The sequence below is a fragment of the Barbus barbus genome (genome assembly GCF_936440315.1).
Source record: "Barbus barbus genome assembly, chromosome: 30".
NCBI classification, from domain to species: Eukaryota; Metazoa; Chordata; class Actinopteri; order Cypriniformes; family Cyprinidae; genus Barbus; species Barbus barbus.
Window position 1 is genome coordinate 4,527,730 of NC_136758.1, and position 24,970 is coordinate 4,552,699.

At 36.8% G+C, this 24,970-nt stretch overlaps 1 protein-coding gene across 1 annotated transcript in view; it reads right to left on the reverse strand.

Annotated features, from left to right (window-relative positions):
- The window catches only part of LOC306850517 (serine/threonine-protein kinase D3-like), an 82,025-nt gene that overhangs the window by 36,468 nt on the left and 20,587 nt on the right, over positions 1–24,970 (reverse strand). The gene's annotated exons all lie outside the window — the stretch shown is intronic.

Genomic DNA, 24,970 nt, shown 5'->3' on the forward strand with positions numbered 1-24,970 from the left:
TCTCTTTAATCAAATACAGTGTAAAAACTTCAAGGTTGTAAATGAAAGTTTTTATAAGAAAACACTATTTCAATTTTGGAACTTCGGAGAAGTTTATTTCAGTGTGTTACTATTTCTTTGTCATTATTAGTGCAATATAGTTTGTTTCAAGGTAAATTCTAAACCTCTTTTAATCCACAAAGTACAACTCCTTTATGGGCAGGAATTCGGGCAATTTGTATGTTAGTTGGAACTAGTAAAGTTAGTAAGAGGAAAACAAACATTCCAAAATGAAACAGTCCCACAGTCAGAGGTGAGATATGTCAGGATATGATCACAGCCAATTCTGAGGTATTTCCTCTTATCAAGAACCCCCCCCGTCCCATTCAGACTGGAGGCAGAATATTTCACCCTGACATGTCTCTGGTGTACTCTGGGATCTACATTAGTTTTATTTATTTATTTACTAATTAAAGGCTCATTGGGAGTATATAGAGAAAGAATCACTGAATATGTAAAGTTGAGTCAATTCAATTCAAATGGATTTTTTTATAATTCTACACAATACACATTGCTTAAAAGCTGCTTTACAGGAAATCACAATGTTGATGATAATAATAATAATAACAGCAGATTAGAGCTGGACAATCATATTACTGTTTGCAACAATAAAAGCAATCAAGCAGATGAGAGTAGCTACACAGCACTTTGTTAACTGATAAAGTACGACACTTATTGTGTATATCCAACTTTATATAAACAGCTGGCCAATAATATAGTGACATTCTGCAATAAATAAATAGCAACAAAATATAAAAAATACTATTCCGTATATATATTATAATAAGAAACTTATATAACTTTTCTGGGGGGTTTTCTACTAAACAGTTCTTTGGAGTTTGATGCTTGTGAGGAAATATTTACAAAGCCTTTCACAACAGGCCAAGTGGAAATATTGGATATCAGAAATGAGGGGATGAAAGATGATGGAGAGGAAGAGAGGGAGCATAGGAATGGATGGGTGAGGATCAAAGCTGCCCCTTGCTGAAGGGTCTGGATGCGGTGCGTCTCACTGCCAATGAAAGAATCCATCTGACACAGCTGTTTCCCGGCTGGGTCCCGACACACAATGCACCCAAAACAATACTGCCCATAATGCCAGGGCCAAGCAAATTCACGGCCAATGTTGCTGGCATTGCCCCAATGTCACCTGTGTGCAGAAATCCCTGTCTGGCTCCAGACCAGCTGTGTACTGACTCCAGACCAGGATCTCACAATCAACACAATGACTGTCATCAAAAAGAAAAAAAATGCAATGAAATCACGAAGGAAAGGAAAAATGTATTTATCAGTACAATTGTATTTAAAGTAGGTCTGTCAATTTAACATGCTACAATTGGTCATTTGGGGTAAAACAAAATTATGCGTTAAATTTATCAATGCATTTAACATACCCACCCCTCACAGATCTGTATGGGATGAAATTAGTCTTAGATTTACTAACAAATGCATGCACAATTATCCATGAACTTCATAAATGTTGCAAATGTATCTTACTATCCACAACCAAATCCACAAGCCTGTCAACTGTGAAATTCCGAATTACATAAACCTGCAGCGGATTGTACAAATAGGATCATGTTTGTGAATACAGATGCTTTCGTTTGCATTATCAAAATTCATACATGCAACAAGGAAGATGTGCATTTGTGGATCAAGTGGCACATGTGCATTTGTTGGCGTCTTTCCTGAGTCAATCCCCTTTGATTCATTTTTTTATAGTAATACAAATCATTTAGTTCAGTTAGAAGAAAAGACACTACAATTAAAAACTGAACGTGGCTGCTCAATGCAGATGAATGATAGTCGCATGATCACAAATCAGATTTCATTTATCACGTGAGGATAGTGAGTCAAGTTGACTCAACATGATAGCGGATGATTTTGTTTCGAAACGAAATGCAAAAGCTGTTTGCCAATATTTTGGATTTTGACGGGCAGAGTAGAATAGCCAAACCAAAAAAAAAAAAAAAAATACACAATGTAACATTCATAAAAACGTACACAATGGAATGCGCACATGTGACTGGGGATAGTGCCATCTATGGGTCGCTGATTTTCTTAGGCTCAGCTGCGTGTGGATCGCGAGCTGTGTGTGTGTGTGGATTGGGCAAGGCTAAACGGGTGGAACTAAAGTCTCAATTCAAATGAATCAAATAGAATCGACTCAGAAGAGATGTGAATGAATGCACGTGCGTCGCCTGATCCACAAATGCACATTTTAAATCGCTACATGCATAAATTATGATAGTTTAATACAAACTATAACATTTGTATTCAAAAATAAATCTCCATTTGAACAAAATGCTGCACATTGATGTAATTCTTAACTCTGCAGACACTGGCTGAAAAGCATTTGTTTCAGTGTAGTGATGCACATTTGTGAATTTTTCAAATCGTGTACACATTAATGAATTGCACTGGGCTTTGTTCATTGGTAGTTGTGTGTGTGGGCATCGTGAAATGCTGCAAATTGCGAAAATTAAGTCTCAAAATCCAAATGAACCGAACAAGATTAATGCAAACAAGATGTCAATAAATGCACGTGTCACCTGATCCACAAATGCACGGATTCCTTTTTGCATGAGCAATTTATGATATATTAATGCAGATCACAACATTTTTATACACAAACATGTCCGTATTTGTTAAAATCGCTACACAATCATTTAATCCCGAATTCCACAGACTCAAATTGAAAGACATTTGTTTGTGGTTAGTAAGATACATGCATAAAATTTATGCAGTACATGGATAATTGTGCGTATAAATGTATTATATTTCTATTTTTATATTGTTGCAATTTCTAACAATAATAGTATTATGTAGTTAGGTATTTTATATTTTTATATTTCAAGTTTTATTGTATTTTAAGTTTAAGAAAACCCCGTTTAAAAAGTAAAAAAAAAAAAAAGAACAAAAAGCAGGATGTTTCCAAAGTCAATGAGTAATCGTCTTTAATACCCATGATCTCAATTTGCACAACGAGTTCACTAGTTTTTACACAACATTGAGTAAAAAAAAAAAAAAACTAAAACAACCATATAGGTTGCACACATTGCATAATACATATTATATCCGGCAAACTTCTTTTCACTCCTAAAATAACTAATCTGCAAAATGCAACTGAAATCCATAAAATGGCTTGGTCATGTTAAAACCAGCATAATTCCATGCAGCTAGGCTTGCTTTATCCCTTAATGTACAAGAAATATAAAAAGCCTTGGTCTTTCTGTTGAATTATATAAGCTCATTTGACACAGCTGGACATTGGATCTAATCTGCATCCCATTTCATTCATAGCAGATAAAAGAGCATCCCATGGCTGTTTGAATGACCCCACTCTGACTGGAGTTGCATACAGACATCAACAGCAGATCAAATGTTAGCTCTCTGCTGGAAACGAGCAACGACAAGGTTCAATTCTTATTGTATATGTAAGATGAGAATCGAAATATTGTTTCAGAATTTTCATTTATCCCACCTTCGAATCCATAAAATTAGATTTAGACCTGCATAGGAGGAATGACAGGAAAAGCCTTTGCGGTCTAAACTGAAGATTATAGGGAGAATTCCCCCAAAAAATGAAAATTCTGTCATTAATTACTCACCCTCATATCATTCAAAACATGTAAGACTTCATGAACATTTCTGAGCCTGGGAACATTTCAGTTACATTGCTTTCTATTAAGGGTCAGAAAGTTCTCGGATGCCATCTAAAATATCTTAATTTTTGTTCCGAAGATGAACAAAGGATTTATGGGTTTGGAACAACATTAGGTTGAGTAATTACTGACATAATTTTCATTTTTGGGTGAACTATCCCTTTAAAGCAAGACAGTTTTCCAGTGAGCATATAGGTAAAGACCAGGGCCCGTATTCATGAAGAATTTTAATGCAAAAAGTAGCTCCTAGTGACAAAATTCTTCTTTACTCTTAAAATTAAAGAAAAAATCCTAGTAAAGAAAAAAGTAATTCAGAAAGCATCTTAAGAGGCTTAAGAGTTTCTTTAACAGCGGAGAAAATGGACGAAAATGAAGAGGGAGAAGAAATGTGTTGCACACAATGCATGACAGTGAGTTAATAAGACACTACACATTAGTTCGTGCAGGGATCATGTTTGTGACTGATCTTATTAAAGACATGCTAACATCTCAGACACCGCGCAGAATTGCCATAGCGCCAGAAATCACTACATTAACATATTTGGCAACTGGAAAAATGCAACTATGCAGCAGTGATGATTTGGGTCTGTTACAGCACTTATTAGGCTTATATGTCTCTGTTCATTTCCTATAAAACACAGTAAATATGCAGGGCCGGCGCCAAGGCGCCCAAACGAGTTACTGTGCCCCCCCACTTTCCATCCTCTCCCCTCCTTGCTGAACGCGATCGATTTTGAAAGCGAAAGTACCATTAAAACAGCGCACATAATGCGATTGCACGCTTTAGCGAGCGTCAGCAACTGCACGAGATCACAGATTGCAGCCCCCCACCCCCTCGACACACACACACACACACAACTTGATTTGTGCCCCCCCTAGAAATTGAAATGCCCCCCGATGGAGGTGCCCTGGCGCCGGCTCTGTAAGTATGACAGCATGGTAAATAAAAAATTAAGAATATATATATATATACATATATAATGTGTGTGTGTGTGTGTGTGTGTGTGTGTGTGTGTGTGTGAGAAAGAGCGAGAGGAAAAATTCCGCCTGCAATTTCAAAGTGAAGGCTTATAATATACCCTACTCTTAAAAGCACTCTTTTATTTCCTTCTTGACAACCAACAAATCACAGTCTTCAAAAGATTGTGTCATACATAGCAACGGGGTCAACCCCGCCTCCTCACTAAGATGAAGGTTTTTGTCTTTTCCTTACTCAGAGTTGATGAGTCAGATCGGTCCCGAATCGCTCTTAAGCTAAGACTCCTACGTAAAAGTTTTTAAGGATTCTTAGAATCTTTATGAATACGGGCCCAGACCTTTTGGAGTAACGTGCTCTGGACAGATGAATCAAAGATGCAGTAACAGCAGACATCTTTGGCGCAGATGGTGGACAATTACGCAAAATCCCTACAAGAAGCTTTTTCAGCTAAAGGTGGCAACACTAGTTACTGAGAATACTTACTTTTTCCACAGAAGAACTTCATACCTATTAGTGGTGTGCGATATGATGATTTTTGATTGTGGATGATAATGTCTCCACGATCGGCTTTTGAAGAAATATCGTAGTATCGTGCTGCAGCGCACATTCTATTAGCTGCAGTTCTGGTGCCGCCGTATCAATATACTCTACATTCACATCAAATGTCAAGTCAGCGGTAGAGTTACACTCACAGGACACTGCACTTATTCACAATCACAAATGTACATTATTTGCATGTGCTTTAAAGCCTTTTAAACATTTCATTCACATGCTGTTCTGGTGTGTGCTTTTTCTGAGCACGTACACTTGAAGCATGTGCACTAAAACAGCGCCTGATTACTGGAATAAGATATCTTTCGCACTAATACTGTCAAAACACAAAAGGTTTACATATAGACTCGGTTATGTCTAAAGTGAAAGTAAACATTTGAGAGAAAAACAGATGCATGTCTTTATATTAGATGCGTGCAGCTCTTAAAGCAACAGGAGACTAAACATGCTGCCGACGGTCATTAAAGGGATAGTTCACCCAAAAAATTAATTTGTGTTATAATTTACTCACTCACATGTTGTGCCAAACCTGTATTAACTTCTTTCTTGTGCTGAACACAAAAGAGGATATTTTAAAGAATGTGGATAACTAAAAAGTATCTGGTTGACATTGACTTTGACAGTATGAAAAAAAATCCTATGGAAGTCACTGGGGACCAGCAACTGTTTGGTTACCCACATTCTTCAAAATAACTTTTATGTGCAACCGAAGACAGAAACTTATTTAGGTTTAAAAAAAAGAACTTGAGAATGAGCAAATTAATTCATTTTTGGGTGAACTAACCCTTTAATGTTAATAAAACAAAAAAAACACAAGAACTTTAATACAGTTGCTTTAATAAGAATCAATTATCGTTTTTTTATATTTTTTCATTAAATTTTTTGAATGCTACTTCTAAATACACCTACTGTACCTGAAAAATAAAGCACTGTTTGTTTTGTTTGTATATTATGTGTATTTGTAATGTTTATCTTTGTTCTTATTTTGAAATAACAAAGATAAAATAATGACAAGGTTTTTATCTTCACCCACTTGACCTACAGTTGCATGCGAAAGTTTGGGAACCCCTTGCAGAATCTGTGAAAATGTGAATAATTTTAACAAAATAAGAGAGATCATCCAAAATGCATGTTATTTTTTATTTAGTACTGTCATGAGTAAGATATTTTCAATAAAAGATGTTTACATGTAGTCCACAAGACAAAAAAAAATAGCTGAAATTATTAAAATAACCCCATTCAAAAGTTTGGGAACCCTTGGTTCTTAATACTGTGTGTGGTTACCTGGATGATCTACGACTGTTTTTTGTTTTGTGATGGTTGTTCATGAGTCCCTTGTTTGTTCTGAACAGTTCAACTGAGCTCTGTTCTTCAGAAAAATCCTCCAGGTCCTGCAGAATCTTCAGTTTTCCAGCATCTTTTGCATATTTGAACCCTTTCCAGCAGTGACTGTATGATTTTGAGATCCACCTTTTCACACTGACGATGATTGAGGGACTCAAACACAACTATTAAAAAAAGGTTCAAACATTCACTGATGCTCCTGAAGGAAACACGATGCATTAAGAGCCGGGGGTGAAAACTTTTTGAATTTGAAGATCAAGGTAAATTGTACTTAATTTGTCTTCCAGGAAACATGCAAGTAGCTTCCGAAGGGCAGTACTAAATGGAAAAAAAATGTATATTTCTACAAAATAAGAAAAATTTGGACATCTTCATTCTGTTCAAAAGTTTTCACCCCCGGCTCTTAATGCATCGTGTTTCCTTCCCGCCCATTTGTGACGCTGTCCTATAGATAAAGTGAGAAGCTGCGGTCCGCCTCCGCCATTACTTTCTGTAGCTGCTGGAGATATAATGTCAGCGCCAAAGAGGCTTTTCAACTGTTGTGTTTTGGAATGCACTAACAAACATCGGAGTCTCCATAGACTCCCTCCATCTGAGTCAGAGGAAACTGTGGTTAAGTTTCATTGTCTAAGGAAATGTCCCGGAAAAAAATCGGTAAAGTCTCTAAAATGTGTAGGGATCAATAGCAACGCTTCGTGCACGAATGTCAGCTCCAGATAGGGGTGTGCGATATGACGATTTTTGATCGTGGACGATAAAAATGTCTCCACGATCTGCTTTTGAAGAAATATCGTAGTATCGTGCTACAGCACACATTATGTCAAATACAGTTCTGGCTCCTCCGTCTCTATGTACTGTACAACACGACATACAGCAGTAGAGTTACTCTGACAGGACACTGCACTTATTCGCGATCGCAAAAGTACATTATTTGCATACAAGCCTTGCTGGTTAAATGTTTAATTCGCGCGCTGGTCTGATGTGTGCTTTTTCTGAGCGCATACACCTGAAGCTTGCGCACTAAAAAGCCTGTCTAACAGCGCCTGATTACTCAACTAAGTTATCTTTTGCGCTAATACTGTCAAAACACACAAGGTTTACATACAGACTCAGTTGGTTATCTCTAAAATGAAAGTAAATAGTTAAGAGAGAAATAGATGTGTGCAGCTCTTAAAGGGACAGGACACTAAACATGCTGTCGACTGTCATTAAAGGGATAGTTCACCCTAAAATTACATTTCTGTCATTATTTACTCACTCGCATGTTGTCCCAAACCTCTATTAATTTCTTGTGCTGAACCCAAAAGAAGATATTTTGAAGAATGAGGGTAACCAAACAGTTGCTGGTCTACATTGACTTTGATAGGAAAGAAAAATCCTATGGAAGTCACTGAGGACTGTTTGGTTTTCCACCTTCTTCAAAATAGCATTTATGTTCAGCAGAAGAAAGAAACTCATTCAGGTTTAAAACAACTTTTGAGTAAATGATGGTATAAAAATAAAACATTATGACAGAATTGACAGACAGATGACTATTTAGTTTTTGGGGGAACTATTCATTTAACGTTAACAAAACAAAAAAACGCAAAGAGAAAAATCACTCATTATTCTTGACTGAAAAACTTTAATACAGTTGCTTTAGGATTCAGTCTATCTAGTGTTTTATTTTGATATTTGTTCATTCAGTTTCATTGAATGCTCTGCTAAATACACCTATTGTACCTGGAAATAAAGCACTGTTTGTTTTATTTGTATATTATGCGTATTTGTAATGTGTATCTTTGTTCTTATTTTTTAATAAGAAAGATAAAATGATGACAAAGATTTTTATCTTCGCCCACTTTGGCCTAAATATCTGCCATGCATCTTTGTCTTTCTAGTTTGGCTGTAATGCTCAGACAACTTGTAAAACCAAAATAGTAAAACTTACATGACAAAGAATCGTGATAAAATCGTGAATCGTGATATTTCTAAAAATTTTCCCATATCGCCCACCCCTAGCTCCAGACAAAGTAAGTGTCACGCGTTTGTTTTCCAAATTGCCCTTCTGAAAGAACTTCTTGGCACTCTGTAAGGCTAATGATGCTAAAGCTACCATTGTCTCTGGTTTCAGTGGTGCTGTCTTCATGAATGATAGTGAATAGGAATGTGATAGCATGCCACCATGAAACCAGCTATGTTGTTATTTTTATCCCGCCGTGCTCCCCTCTGTGTAATTCATAAACGCGAATTTATTATGCACAGTACAATCAGATGACTGACTTTGAAACGGAGTACATTTTCTGTAAAGATAACCGGCTTGTACTAATTGTGGAATGTTTATTTGGAAAGGCTAGCACTGCTAATGCTGGAGCATGAGCTCTTGAAGCTCCGCCTTCTTCTCCGGGAGCACCAGCTCATTTGCATTTAAAGCAACATCCTCAATATCAGTTTGGGCTCATACCCTAAAAGTGGCAATTTTAACAAGCTATAAAAAAATATCTGTGGGGTATTTTGAGCTAAAACTTCACATACACACTCAGAGACTTATTTTACATCTTGTAAAAATGAGCATAATAGGTCCTATTGATATTACTGTTGAATAAACGATTGACAAATCTAATTTTCCTTGTGGTTTTGTTCAAGTATGTCAACTTTATTAATAGGCACCATTCAAAGAGGATCAAATATTTGCTTGTCCAAATGTCAAAAAAGCCAACAATTTCCATTGGATGCACTTATTTTTTCACATGTCTGCATATGTTTTCCATCTTCTGTAGACAGACAATAGCTTGGTGTGATGCACAGATCAAACCAAAATGAATCAACTGATTTATGGTTCAGAACTTGCCATTTCTTGTCCTTTCACTGACTCGCTGACTTGAAAACAGAACAGCATCCGCTTGGCCACCGATTTTAAAAGAGCAAACCTTACTTTCAACTTATGTCATACCTCTGACGTTTTACAGGCTGCTCCTGACATGCATCCTTCCTGAGAGAGGAGTCACGGAGAGCTTTCCTCTCTGCTCTGTGGCCAAGTCTGGACCTGGACCCTTCAACTTCCTCCTGCTGGCATGGCCCACACACTTTCCACCCTACATTTCCCATTCCCTCTCATCAGCAGCTGGTGGCCAGGCAAGCGGGCGGCTGGGAGAGGCTGCAGCGAGCCACACCACGACCAGGGAGCTAGAAAGAAGCTGTAAATGTTGCCCACATTCAGACGACTAACACGTAAAAACAGAAGAAACAGACAGGCTCTGGTTTCTGACTCACATGAAGAGAAAGAAACTCCTTACAAATTCTGTGAGTGTGCGTTGTTCTTAAAGCTGATTTATGGAAGCAGACCCACTCATAAGCACTGTGCAAGTCATGGGATTTAATCAATTAGGTCTCAAGCTATTTGTTGGTTAATTGCCCTGGAAAGTGTAAGCACTGTGCCGCTTTCAAAACAAGATGTTTGTTTGAGCAGCCTGACATGTCAGCTTCTGGGCTTCTAACCAATGGCGTGAGTTTGGGGCAGGACTAAAGTCCTTTTAAGGCAAGTCTGTTCACTTTGTGGCCATTTTGGTAATGTTCCCTGGCTGGCATACAGTGTTTCAGTATTACATATTCCAAACCAGCTATAACATCTGACAAAAATTTTATCTTTTTGTTTCTTTAACTCGGGTGAGGATAAAAACACAATTTTTCTGGCTGGACAAGGTAATGCACACACATGCTACAGAACCAAAAACAGGTCATTGGTAGCACATGCAGTAAATGACACGCTGCACCAGCCAACTGGTTACTACATTAGTGCAGTATTACAATTCTGCTAGTTAGTGAAAACATACAGTACTACTAGACAGGATCTAGCTTGTATGTTCAGGCTGTTTCATGACTCACTTTCAACTTCCAAACATTTGGTTAAATAAATAGTTCACCCAGAATTTAACAAAATCATGTTGTTCCAAACCCAAATGACTTTGTCTTCCACTGGGCAAAAACAGAAAATTTAAACTTTTTTAAACACAATTATAGGGTTCAAAACTTCAAAAACCATGCAAAGGAACCATAAAAGTGGTTAGACTATATATTCCCACTTTCTGAAGCAACAAAAACTGGTCTGGGGTACATTTTCCATGCAACAACATAACTCGTTGCTTAACTAGTAAGATGCATCGCTTGAGAAATTACCCAGCTAGACATGGCTGTTTCCTGAAACTGCAGGAACAAATCCATCATTGTATTGAACTATCGTTATGACCTCATGCAGGTCAAACTATGCTTCTAACCACAAGTCCAAGATTGTAGTGCCAACCACACAAGTTTGCCTTGCGTTCTGCAAATGTTCAATAGTACTATGGTTTCGAGAAACGCTAAATCATTGAAATATGTTTTTAACACCATAACTTGGGACCATAGTTTGCGAACAATGCTCTTGGTTCACTCACAAATCCAGCTGATCCGGTTCTTGCGTTCAGAGGTGAGGATTTAACTGAGGAGAAGATCATAAGGCAATTCAGAAGTCTTGGAATATAGGCCTATCGCATGAGACATATGGGACACTTTTGCGATACTTCTGTTGTGCTTATGCATCCTTTTTGAAGCTTGACTACTTCAGTCTCAGGTCATTGTAATTTCATGAAAAACGGTCTTCAATCTTTCAACCCTTTTTTTCAGGAAGAAAGTCATAAGGGTTTGGAATAGCATGTGGGTAAGAGAATGATGACAGAATCATCAATTTTGGTGAACTGTTTTAGTAAGACAGTCACAAAACAAGGGTTGGAGAAAAACCTAGTGTACAAACAAAACAAAAGAATACCAAATCTGTACATGACATTCTTTAATTGAGTTTGAAGCTCAAGCAATTGCCATATTTATATAAATAAATAAATATAATAAATATAATAATAATAATAATAAGGTCTGTCATTTTAACATTTTTTGGGGGGGGGGGGGGGGGGGGGGTATGCACCCGCCCCACCCGACATAGTCATCTTACATTTCATAAGGTGTGGCACAGGCCAATCGGCAAATAAATGTACTATCTCCCGTCTTTTTCTTCTCTGCATTTCTTCTCTGTTCAAGCTTGTTTCCTGATCTAGTTTTCTAATAAACCTGGCTTTATATATTACAAATACTGTGACAAACTGATCTTGGTTAATTATGTTTGTAAGTCTAAATAACCACCAATATCCAAAACCAAGGCATACAGTAATAGTGTGTTATGGGGTGCAGCGATTTCTCCAGCTCATTGGGTGGCTGATCCAATCACAGCAGAGCAGCTGGGTCAGAGTGATGTCATATAGCTCATATTTCACTCCTGTTGCCACTGATGGCTCTCCCTCCAGCTTACTCATCATTTTCTTTCCTTTCTCACTTGCGTCTGTATCTATGTCTGTCATTCTCCTCCTCTCTCTCATGCTCTTTCTTTTTGTCTCCTAGCTATTGGCACAAGAACTCAGAAGTGAGAGCAATACATAGGTCATGAAAATAATTACAGCATGTAATTTGTACTGGTTACATTAAAAAAATATTTTTTTTAATATATATTTTTGAAAAAATGTCTCTGTTGTTCACCAAGGCTGCATGTTATTGTGAAATAAATTTACAATAAATTTTACTGTGAAATATTATAACAATATATAAACAACAATAAATAAAACAAATATTCTCAGATTATGTATGAAACAAGCATACAGGTGCATCCAACTACTGCGGAGATGATGAGTCAGTGTCGCTGACTTCATCTCTTAAACCAAAAACAAAGAAAGCACTAGGCTAGTTTATCAATTAATTATTAAAATGTTCCTTACTGTTTTTCCATGACACATTCATAATCTATGTGTGCGCTTGAGCGCTTGTTAATGTAGGCAATTAAAGGCTCATTATTATGATTTAAATGGTTTATTAATAAACGTGCGATTGGTCGACTAATGCTTCAAATGAATGACTACTAGTCAACCAGAAGTTGAGGGCAGCCCTAGTCCCTTATGAGCCATATAAATGTGGTGAACACAGGACGCTGGTAGCATGGTACCGTGAGAACATAGAACCATAGAATCCAAGAAATTTAGGATCCTGGGAACATAGGACACCTTGTTCCTTATAAGCCACATAAATGTGGGGAACATAGGAGCCTGAGAGCATAGAAGCATAGAAACATGGAATCCTAGAAACTTGTGACCCAGGGAACATAGAACCCTAAACAAATTAGGACCTTGGGAACATAGGACCTTTTTCCTTATGATCTATAAAATGGGGAACATAGGACCGTGGGAACATACAATTCTTTTTTTCTTTTTTTCCAAGTGATTTTTTAGGAAATTCAATTACTTGTTTTCCATTTAGAATTCTTCCACACCATTGTTCTTCTTATTGTTAATGATAGTTACGCTCATGTTGTTCAGTCAGTCAGCAGATCAATGTACACAAACTAGATGAATTATTCATTCATGAACTTAATGTTCCCGTTGTTTGTTTTTTTCTTCAGTTTTGTTATGAATACCGATACCTTGAGTTCGATACCGGTTCCTGAACGATACTTTTTTCGATACCAGTTTTATGAAATCAGTTTTAATAAGATTACATTATCTCAAAAAACTATTTTTTAATGTTGATATTTATACAGACTCAAAGCCTCATCTCCTGAGCCACTGCACAAAGGAACAAAATATATCCAACACAATAAATAAATAAATTATTTTAATAAAGTTCAAATTGTTTTCAGTTTGCACATCTGTTAGGCTACGTTTACATTAGTGCGTGTTCATTTTAAAACGCATAGCTCAGACAGAATCATCATTTCTAGATTGTTAAAGACTTCAAGAAATTTAAAATCTTCTTTCATAAGTGGGTGTTTTATTTTCTTTCACCATATGTTTTATTGTTATTAGAATTCTGGTGTAGTATGTCTAATTATTTGAATGCATAAAAACAACTTAGTTTATTTAAATTTATTCTTAAAATAGCCTAATGAAAGGTTTTATTTTTCCTCAGAAATTCTGTGTTCTGTATCTGGTTTTCAAATGAAGACATAAAACATTAATTTAATTTCTTTAAATTATTGAAAATCAACGTTTATTTATTTTGGCAAACAAAGGGGGTTTACTATTAAAATAAAAAAAATGGAATAACTGTTGTGTGATAATTTTAAAAAAAAATAAAATAATAAAGTTTTAATAATTTTAATAGTAGCCTAGTAGTAGCAGTATGTACTGTCCGCTGAACAATATTAATATATTTCTGCCGCAGTGTCTTCCGAGTTAAACCAAACTTTTATTTTGACGGGTTTCCGGGAATACCTTTACAGTTCTGTGTGTATATGATATGACGTTAGATTTACTCGAATCAAACGGTAAAATGCTCATTAATTGACTCTCATAGCAGTTCTGGAGATGTTGTTCATGTGTTTATGTCCTCATTTAGAGAGGCGGCAGACGCTGAAATCACCTCGAGCGTCACGCGCGCTTCAGTCTGTGTATAATAAACAAACTGCGCGATATAGAGAGCGGACTGCTCCGTGCTCTTTCGAAACGCTCTCGCGGATGTCAAACACTGATCTATCAGCGCCGCGCCGCTTCTAGTCAAACGCACCTAGTGCTGCAGGATTATTGGCTCACTGACGGTGATGAGATTAACCCCTTAGGTATCGAAATTTGGTACCGAACGACAAGACGTTTTTCGATACTCGGTGGTATCGAGGCAATTCGGTCGGTGCCTAAAAAGTATCGAACTCGATACCCAGCCCTATTCATAGGTGAGTAAATCAGCATAGGAAATAAACAAATTACAAGCATAGATATATATAATAAAACAAAGATGCAAACGAAATAAACATTGGTCTCACTTAAACTGGTATTTTAAAAGGCAAGTCTAACAGTATTCAGGTACAGAAATTGAATAATAAAATGTAAAATAACACTGCACAGTCTTCACTGTATAAATTAATAAATCTGTGTTAAAGCTACAAAAGTAATTTTTCTCTGTGTTGTTGATTAACATGGCACAGAAAGCAACAGGGACATTAAACTGCTGTTATTTTTAAAAATAAAAACTTTCTCAATTGTTTACCTTCACCTAAGACATAAGCAACTGTATTTTACAAGGAAGTGAAGTTAACGCCACACACCACTTAAGATGCAGATTTAAACAATTGTTTTGCCAAGTAAACACTGTATATGACTGTGAAGTGTAAATGCACATGAATTTTGTTCAATAAAATAAAACAAAACAAAATTTAAAAAAAGTTGTATCTTAAGGTCTATGGCTTCCGGAGCAGCACCGGATGTAGTGTCTGGCGTGCTTTTCGATTATTAGGTCATTATTACTCTCTTTATCAGAGAGCAACAAAGATGTCTGGAGTACCTAATCATTTTAGAAGACGTCTGAGTGCGATTAGGGATCGCATAAATGCCCAAATTGACAGTATACTTGAATTATCACCACCCGAGCATGGAGAACAAAGTCTTGTAGACAGGTATGTAAGGAACGGTGGTAAAGTTATTTTAACATTGGGCATTTCGTGTTTAGAGCCCAAACCAACTCCTATAGGCCTATAAACAAATGCCTTTTTCATAGCACAAGATTTAAAATTTAAATAAAATATATATATTAGCCCATGACATTATGATAAACTAATAGTAAAGTTTTCAGAAAAATGTCCCTTTTATAGCACCTGGCTCTGTATTTGAAATTGGCACTTTATATGTCCTTTAAACTAATAAACTAATAGTGAAATGTTCAAAAAAATCTGTTATTATAGCACACAGCTATTTTTTGAATTGGGTCCTCATATGTCCGTCTATCTGTAAATAGGCTACTTTAAAGAAAATATATTAATTAGCCTAATAAATCAATTGGATGATTTAACTACACAATTTAAACCATGACATTATAATAACAAATTAATAGTAAAATGTTCAGAAAAATATCCCTTTTATAGCACACAGCTGATTTTTGAATTGAGACATATGTCTTAATTTTAGAACTTTAAATGAATGCAATACTGAAAATGCACGCAATGTAAATATTTTAACACGTGGTGGTGTTTGCCATTAACTTATCGCCGAACGGCACTTATTTAACGCCTGGCGGTGTCATAAAAACAGCGTTTTAATATTAATACGGTGGTGAAAAGCACCCAAATTCTGAACCATTTGGCTTTCGATGCTCGGGAGCTTGCGCTTTCGTGGCATATGCCATTGCTAAGCAACTGTGACCTGCGCTCTCCTTGACAACGCGGAACTTGACAACGGATTTCCAGCACTGAAAATAAATACTAAAAAGCAATAAATGCTTACACTCACTTTGTAGCAGGAGCTCACACAGATCATGTCTTTTTCACTTCTAAGAAAGCAGGTTTCTTTCCCATTGATCAACTGTATGGTTATCAGTACATGAATCAAACTCCCTCAGAATGTCAATGACTTTGTAATACAATTTTCAGAGAGGACCAGATTATGTCTGAGAGTCTAAAGGCCTTTTACACTTCCTTGCAGTGTGACTAGCTGAGCAGATCACTTACTGGCTTGATAGACAGGAAATGCAAACAGCTTATAACACAGTTTTGCCAAACTATGCAGACTATTCTCATCAATAAAGTTAGCATGGTGCATCAAGACTCTGAGAAAAGTGAGGCCTCCATATGGTTTTCATTGTAGAAACGTGCCACTATTAACATAATAGGAGGAAATCTCAATTTTTGTACACTAACAGTAGCTCCATTGTTGTGTCTCCATGGCATGTGGGTATTTTTCTGTTAGTTGTTGTTGTTGTCATTGGTTCTGAACTGCAAAGAGAATAATGGAAGACAAAATCTTGAAAGCTGTATTTATTTTTGGGCAGTAAGAGACCAAAATTGACAAAGTGCCACACCATCTGTGTGTGATGTCAAACTATATCATGCTGTAAATTGGATATGCAAGCCAATGCCAATGACGCAAGCTACAGAAAATATGACTGCATATGCAAACCATGACAACAATTTCAAAAAAAGACTTGTCAGTTTCTAAAGTTGGCAAAACCTCAAAAATAGTATGGATCCAATGTTCATGTAATATCATGTCTACTAAAATGTATTAATGTGATTGATCGTTGAGGGCAGCATAGATATCCTTCATTGTCTATGAAATCTCATTGTGGTTCCACAAAAATAAAAATTGTGATATTAAGTAAGTCAGCAACTTAAGTTTGTATTTTTATTTATTTATTTTTTTCATTTGACGTAATGTCATTACATGTTCACTCAAGCATCTCTCCAGCATCACAGAGGATAATGGCCTGAAATGAAGACATACTTATCTAAAGCACTTTTCACTTATTTAGCTAAAAGCAGGGTTTCCAAAAAGGGGGTTCAGTAAGGAACTACAGGGGGTTTGTGGGTTGATTAAAAGCTAATAATTAAACCATTATTAAATAAAATAAATATTACTAATATTATTAGAAAAATAAATGACATAAATAGGGCTGACATTATCAAACTGCAAAAGGCTGTGATTTAGCCAGTGGCGGAGCCAGGATGTTTTCACAGGGGTGGCCAGGGAGGGGCCAGCAACCAGTCTGGAGCGGCACAGAAATCTTCATTATTTCAATATAGAAATGTGTTTCACTGTAAAGTACTGGACTGTTTTAGTGCCTAAAACAACTAAATACAACTAATTTGTACTTAATTGTTTTTGAGATATTTGTGAATTAGGTCAAGTAATACAGAGTGAATATGAGCTCAAGCTTGTTCTCCATCGTTGCATACTAATGGGTGAGACATGCAAATAGCGATAAGTGAAAAAGGCCAGAGGTCAATAGCACATAAATGCCAGAATGTAAAATGAGCTATTTTATGCATTTAAATGGTTTGTTCTTAATTAACGAGAAAAAAATATATATTTTTTTTAGTATAAGGGCATTGTGCTCACATTTACTTGTGCGTTAAATTACAAAAAAAAAAAAAATACAATTTGCGCCTTATATTGTGATCTCGATTTGCAGAATAGCTATTTTAGTAAGCATTTGAGAGACGTTCTTTAATGTGATGCATACATGCATGCACAGTTTGCAACTTTAATCGTCTTTTTGGTATTTTCATGACTTAACTGACGACAAAACTACATTGTATGTTCATAGTTTTTTATGTGCTTTATTTATGATGAAGCAATATCAAGCTTGCACCTCGTATTTGCGTAAAGTTGAAGAGTGTGCGCCATGACTCATGAGCACATGTGACGGCTGACAGAACAGGAAAATTAGTTTTACTGACAAATAGCCTAACAGCATCTCATCAGACTGCAGTTCACTGTTGTTCTCCTGAAGCTCATTTGGCACATGTTCCTTTCCGCGCTCGTTTGACTTGCACCTGGCGCTGAGGCGATGTTGAAGTGTACGTCTGAAAAGTCTCCCGTTTGATGCGGTCATAAAGAGATACGGCGGTTGTGCGTCTAATTAAATGCACTTCTTGTCAAGATAAAAAGGTACAAAAACTACAGTTGTGAGTGGGGTGGCCAAGCTTAAGTCAGTGGTGGCCACGGCCCCCCCTGGCTCCGCCCCTGGATTTAGCATTCTGTTCATTTACACACAAGTGTTTTCAGTGGCTCAGAGTGGCTTGGTTTGCAATACATGCTACTCACACAAACTCCATCTCTGTAACATCCACTTGGGAATGTCACGGGTGCCAGGATCACTTTTTCACATTTGTGACCCGTGCTGGCAAAACGAGTCGGAATGAGCATGGTTTGAGCTACAGACAACAATAAAAAAGGGAAAATTTTAGATTTTGATTTTGGTCGAATTTCAGGTTTTCACAAAAATTCATTAAAGGAATAGTTCACCCAAAAATGAAAATTCGGTCAATATTTACTCACCCTCGTATTATTCCAAACCCGTAAGACCTTCTTTCATCTTCAGAACACAATTGAAGATATTTTTGATGAAATCTGAGGGCTGTCTGACCCTCCCATAGACAGCAAGGGAACGTCCAAGGTCAAGGCACAGAAAAGTACCAAGATGATCGTCAAAGTAGTCCATGTGACATCAGTGGTTCAACCGCAATGTTACGAAGCTACGAGGATACTTTTTTGCGCAAAGAATACAATACAACTTTATTCCACATTTTCGCCTCTACTGCATCACTTGGGGATGCGTGTTCATGGCAGTGCCATGATGCTAGTGCAGGGTTCCTCAAATCTTACCCTGGAGGGCCAATCCACTGCAGAGTTTAGCTCCAACCCTGATCAAACTCACCTGTCTGTGACTTTCTAATGATCCTGAAGACATTGATTAGCATGCTCAGGTGTGTTTGATTAGGGTTACAGCTAAACTCTGCAGGAAAGTGGATCTCGTGGGCCAGATTTGAGGATCCCTGTGCTAGCGTGTGGAGGCGCATGTGTTCAACGTCATCACGCCAGATCTGGATCAGCGCATTTTTGGGTGAACTATCCCTTTCATTAAGCCCTCATCTAGCGATCCCAATGCTCCAAATAGTAATTAAACATCTAAAATCATCTTTATTTGTACATTTCCTGAGATGAGTACCTTTTTCTCTACTCTCTTCTTGCGCTGCCGCTGACTAATATGTGAATCACGCACATAACTGCGCTTCCGCCAATGTGCAATCCCGATACATGCTGTACACACAGAATTACAGTATTTAAGTAGGCTATTCACGCAAACATAATCTGTTATGTCTTAAGTGAATGTTGGGGAAAACATCTGATGTGTAACATTATATTAGGCCCAGTCCACACGAAGACGGGTTTCTCTATATACGCATACATTTTTTACCGTATAGGCGTTTCGTCCACACGAAACCGGCGTTTTCGAAGAGTGAAACCGATCATTTTTGAAACCGGGTCCCAGGGTGGATAAATTTGAAAACGCCATTTTCATGATTTCGTGCGGACGGCGAATCCGTATATTTTCTGAAACGATGACGTCATCAGACCACGTCTCGCCCCTAATCAGACACCGCTACGTCACATAACAGCGACAACAACAACAACAATGTCAGACTACGTGCCTGTGTTCGTGCTGCAGAACCTACTGAGCTCATTAGTTTTATTAAAGCAAAATCTTCTGCTTTACGTGTTAGTTTATATTCAGCGCGCAAGGTTTACGCACATGGTCCAAGTCTTCTTCTCTGTTTTTTTGTGTATCTCTGTGGCAGAATTACAGCGCCACATATTGGTCTGGCATGTGTACTACAGTGATTTCAGTGATTCCGTGTGGACGCAGATATTTCCTGAGACGACTCCGTGTTTACGGAATTTGAGGCAAAAAAAAAGTTCGGATACGGAGAAACCCGTCTTCTTGTGGACGTAGCCTTAGATCCATGCAATACAGTAGGTCTTAATATATACGCCGTCTGTCTCAATCTATCACTGCTCTTGATTGAACTGCTTTTGTAGTTTTAATAATCAATTTACTTGTAATGAATACACTTAAATGATTTTTACATTTGATTATTTGTTTTTCTTACTTGAATGCTTTTGTTTAGATGTAAAATGAAAAAAGTAATGCACGGTTCGTTTCTTTCTTATACTTGTTCTACTGTTGTTGGTTTTCTGCATCTGTTCTTATTTTTAACAATAAAGATAAAATAAAAATGGCTATATTGTGATTATTAATATAGTAATTAAAATTAAGAAAGGAAGTGGAAGAAACAATGCAACGTTGCTAACTGATTTTGCTTTGGAACCTTCAAAAAAAAAAAACTTTAACTCGTTTTTTCTTAGAACTGACTTTATTACAGATTCCAACAAATCATACATCATTTTGAAGGTATTTTAATGGGAGAATGTGAAAATAAAAATAACTCCTTTTTAAAAATTTGCTCATTGTGACTCATTTTGCCAGCACAGTTCACATTTGTATAATTTCCGAAACTTTAACGATTAAACAAGACTTAAAGGTCTCCCTGCAGTTTCCAGTCTAACGTTTGAAAGTGAAGAATTTGAGACATTTAGTATTGTACCTTGTACTGTAAAATATTACAATAATCATCTTTTATAGGACTGCATTATAATAGTAATACATTTCATTTTTCATCTTAATTTTTTATAATGTTACAAATAATATTATACAACAATTTATTATTATTATTTAAAAACATTATGGTTTGTTATTTTTAAATTACGTAAATATTAAGCCAAAAGGTGTCAGGTTCAAACTAAATGCTGGCAATTAAGTGACAATTTGACAAGCAGTTGGCCTCGGTTTCAGACTCAATCAAAGTGTGTCAAAGTTCACAAAATATCCTACCTGCTGGATCCTAAGTCATGATAAGTCATTTCATCAGAGCACCTTTCAGATGGGTTTGGGCTTGACATTCCTCTGGAGAACATCCACAGGAAAGAGTTGATCATACGTTCCATGCTGTAACTAGCCAAAACTTGTGAAGGGAAAGTGATCTATTTCATTTGGAGCCAATGACTTCAGTCATTCTCTTCCTGTTAAAAAAATATATTTTTGTAATTATACCTAGATCTGTTTTTCCACTTGAATGGATGTCAGGTAAGATCTCCAAATCAATGTTGAGCTTTTCTGAACTCTTGACATTAATTCTGAAAGATCACTGAACTTGAAGAGGCTCAGACTTCCAATGTCATCAGAGCAGATAAGAATATGAATGGCGCAAGATGTTAAAAAAAAAAAAAATTATGGTTCATTCTGTTAAAATACATAACTGCATGTGTATTACTGGAGTGGTGGTGCAAAAGATGACAGATTTTTTTTCATCATGAAATCTGCTAGTTATTATGTTAAAGATTCACTGACTAATAAGAAACAAACATGTAAAGTTACATTTTCCTCTATCTACATTCACGTCCCACACTGGGCAACACACATGGCTTACACTAAACATACTGACTGTAAAGTCCTGCTGGGTCCTACTCAATCATTCACACACACTGCTGAATCACACCAGGCTGATGCATCACGTCTGACTATACTATAGTATCATCAGGCAGGAACAATCGAAAGCGAAAGTCCAGATGGAAGAGATTTTGAGTGCAAGCAAATGATAATGAGAACCACAGGCTTGATTTTCTGTATTTTGCAGATTGTTATGCTAAATGTTATCAGATCTTCAAAGAGAGCCAATCAATACACAAGTAACTCTTTATCTTTCATGCATGGGTTAAAGAAAGTTATAAAACCCCTGGTGCCCTTGTAAAGTAAGCCAAGAACTAGTTGCACCTCAGCAGCAAAAACTGCAACCAAACACTTCCTGTAATGTTGGCCGAGTCCTCCTTGCAGAACTGCTTTGCAGTGACACCTGTAGGCTTTCAAGCATGAATTCTAAGTTTCAGGTCAAGTCTGGACTTTTGAAGGCTTTTCTAAAATGCTATTTTGTGTTACGGTTCAACTATTCTGAGATAGGCTTGCTTGCATGTTTCAGATCATTACTTTGCTGCATGTTTCACCCGACCCTCTGAGCACACACTGGCAACAGAATCACCATTTTTTAACTTGCTTGCCAGATTTTTGACACACAAACATATGTATGTCTAAGAAACATGTCAATCAAGATTTTTTATAAAATGTCTTTGAAGGTCATGGCAGGACATTTTTACTAGGGATGTCCCGATCAGGTTTTTTGTGCTCCAGATCAGAGTTATATCAACAGATGTGTCTGTGATTGGCTACATTACTCAAAGCTACGAAAACACATTGTAAGTAGAAACCATTTATCAGATATGAAAATCCCCACCCCACACGTTGACAGGGTTGGTTAAATGCTTGAGACGGGGAAAACGGGTGGTTTCAATATTAGGTGCTTTCTTACCAGAGGAACCTTTTCATAGTTCCTAGAGTAATTGGCAGAAGGTCCCGCTTTTTGGCATATTCGCACCACAGGAACTAGGAACATATTTATCTATAGGAACTCCATTTGGGGGAACTAATTTAGCTACTTCAGATAGAGTCTAAAACAGTTCTATAGGAACTACCAGTGACCTAGTGTACACTGATTTGCAAAATGCATATGAAACTCTGGCTAGCCGGCATTTTTAAAAAGCCATGTAAAAACATTTACTTCACTAACATGCACTGTAAACATGACCATGAATTTAATTGTAAAAGACTGTAAATGCTACAGTAAAAACCTGTTAAATGGTTAACAGTAGGGATGCGACGATAAATCGATGCAGAATTGATTCATGAATAGGGCTGGGTATCGTTCAAAAATTTTCGATACTGGTACCGATACCTTGAGTTCGATACCGGTTCCTGAACGATACTTTTTTCGATACCAGTTTTATGAAATCAGTTTTAATAAGATTACATTATCTCAAAAAACTATTTTTTAATGTTGATATTTATACAGACTCAAAGCCTCATCTCCTGAGCCACTGCACAAAGGAACAAAATATATCCAACACAATAAATAAATAATTTGAATAAAGTTCAAATTGTTTTCAGTTTGCACATCTGTTAGGCTACGTTTACATTAGTGCGTGTTCATTTTAAAACACATCATCACTTCTAGGTTGTTAAAGACTTCAAGAAATTTAAAATCTTCATCCACTTTCATAAGTGGGTGTTTTATTTTCTTTCACCACAAGTTTTATTGTTATTAAATTCTGGTGTAGTATGTCTAATTATTTGAATGCATAAAAACAACTTAGTTTATTTAAATTTATTCTTAAAATAGCCTAATGAAAGGTTTTATTTTTCCTCAGAAATTCTGTGTTCTGTATCTGGTTTTCAAATGAAGACATAAAACATTAATTTAATTTCTTTAAATTATTGAAAATCAAAGTTTATTTATTTTGGCAAACAAAGGGGGTTTACTATTAAAATAAAAAAAATGGAATAACTTGTGTGATCATTTAAAAAAAATTATAATAATAAAGTTTTAATAATTTTAATAGTAGCCTAGTAGTAGTAGCAGTATGTACTGTCTGCTGAACAATATTAATATATTTCTGCCGCAGTGTCTTCCAATTTAAACCGAACTTTTATTTTGACGGGTTTCCGGGAATACCTTTACAGTTCTGTGTGTATATGATATGACGTTAGTTTTACTCGAATCAAACGGTAAAATGCTCATTAATTGACTCTCACAGCAGTTCTGGAGATGTTGTTCATGTGTTTATGTCCTCATTTAGTTCTGAAATGACCGCGAGCGTCACGCGCGCTTCAGTCTGTGTGTAGTAACGTAAACAAACTGCGCGATATAGAGAGCGGACTGCTCCGTGTGCTTTCGAAACACTCTCGCCCGTGGATGTCAAACACTGATCTATCAGCGCCGCGCCGGTTCTAGTCAAACACACCTAGTGCTGCAGGATTATTGGCTCACTGACGGTGATGAGATTAACCCCTTAGGTATCGAAATTTGGTACCGAACGACAAGACGTTTTTCGATACTCGGTGGTATCGAGGCAATTCGGTCGGTGCCTAAAAAGTATCGAACTCGATACCCAGCCCTATTCATGAATCGATTCTGAGATCTTCCAAATGCATTGCGATTCTCTCTGGAATCGATTCTGAGCTTATATTTTAACAGTAGATGGCGCTCTAATCTACTTTTATCCGCACACTCAAATGCTCATGAAGAAGAGCGCTGAAGAGCACTTGTGTGTTCGAATACTCAGAATACTTTTGAAGCGAGATTAATGTAAACACCCTTGTAATTCGCTTCAAACTTTTCCAATTTTATGCATGATTATTTTAATCTGCTGTTCAAAACTAAGATCAAAATCAACTCGAGAAAGAATAGCGATGCATTCCGAAAATCTCAGAATCGATGCTGAATAATTTCTCAATTTTTTAAGGCTGGGTATCGATTCGATTCTCGATTTTTTTTATTACATTCAGTGAGTTCTAAAGTAATCATATGAGGCTGCATCGCAATTTTTCCATAAATAAACAGAATAAATGAATACGTTTGTTATAGGCTACTGTATAGACCCTTTTTGAGTCGACGTCACGATTACGTCACAGCACAAGCTGGAGGCAAAACAGAGGGAGAACTGGAGGCAGCCCATTCAAACCAGCGCAGATTCAGCAACATAAGGAGCTTTAAATATAGTCTTGTTGTGATGTTGGGTGCCAGAATCGACATAGTAAAGGCTCTGATTTGAAATTTTATCGCTTACCTGCTGCCACTGCCAGACAAAAACGGACGACTGTGATTAAAACGCGATAAAACCAGAGGACTGGACAGAAACGACCGTCAAAATGCTCGCGTTTGCAACGCACACTTCTTGTCAGAAAAGGTTCAATAAAGTATTGTCTTTTGTTGTTATGAGTGCGTCTATAGATTTCTTATGCATCTCGCGATTATGTTGTGTATGAAATAATGTCTGTGCGCATGTGTGTAAAACAACAAACTTATAAGCTTAATCATTTGTAATTGTATTGTTATGAGTAATTGTGGCTTGGAATAATAATGTTTCTGTAAAAATAGTTGCCTGCTGAAATTGAAAATACATCT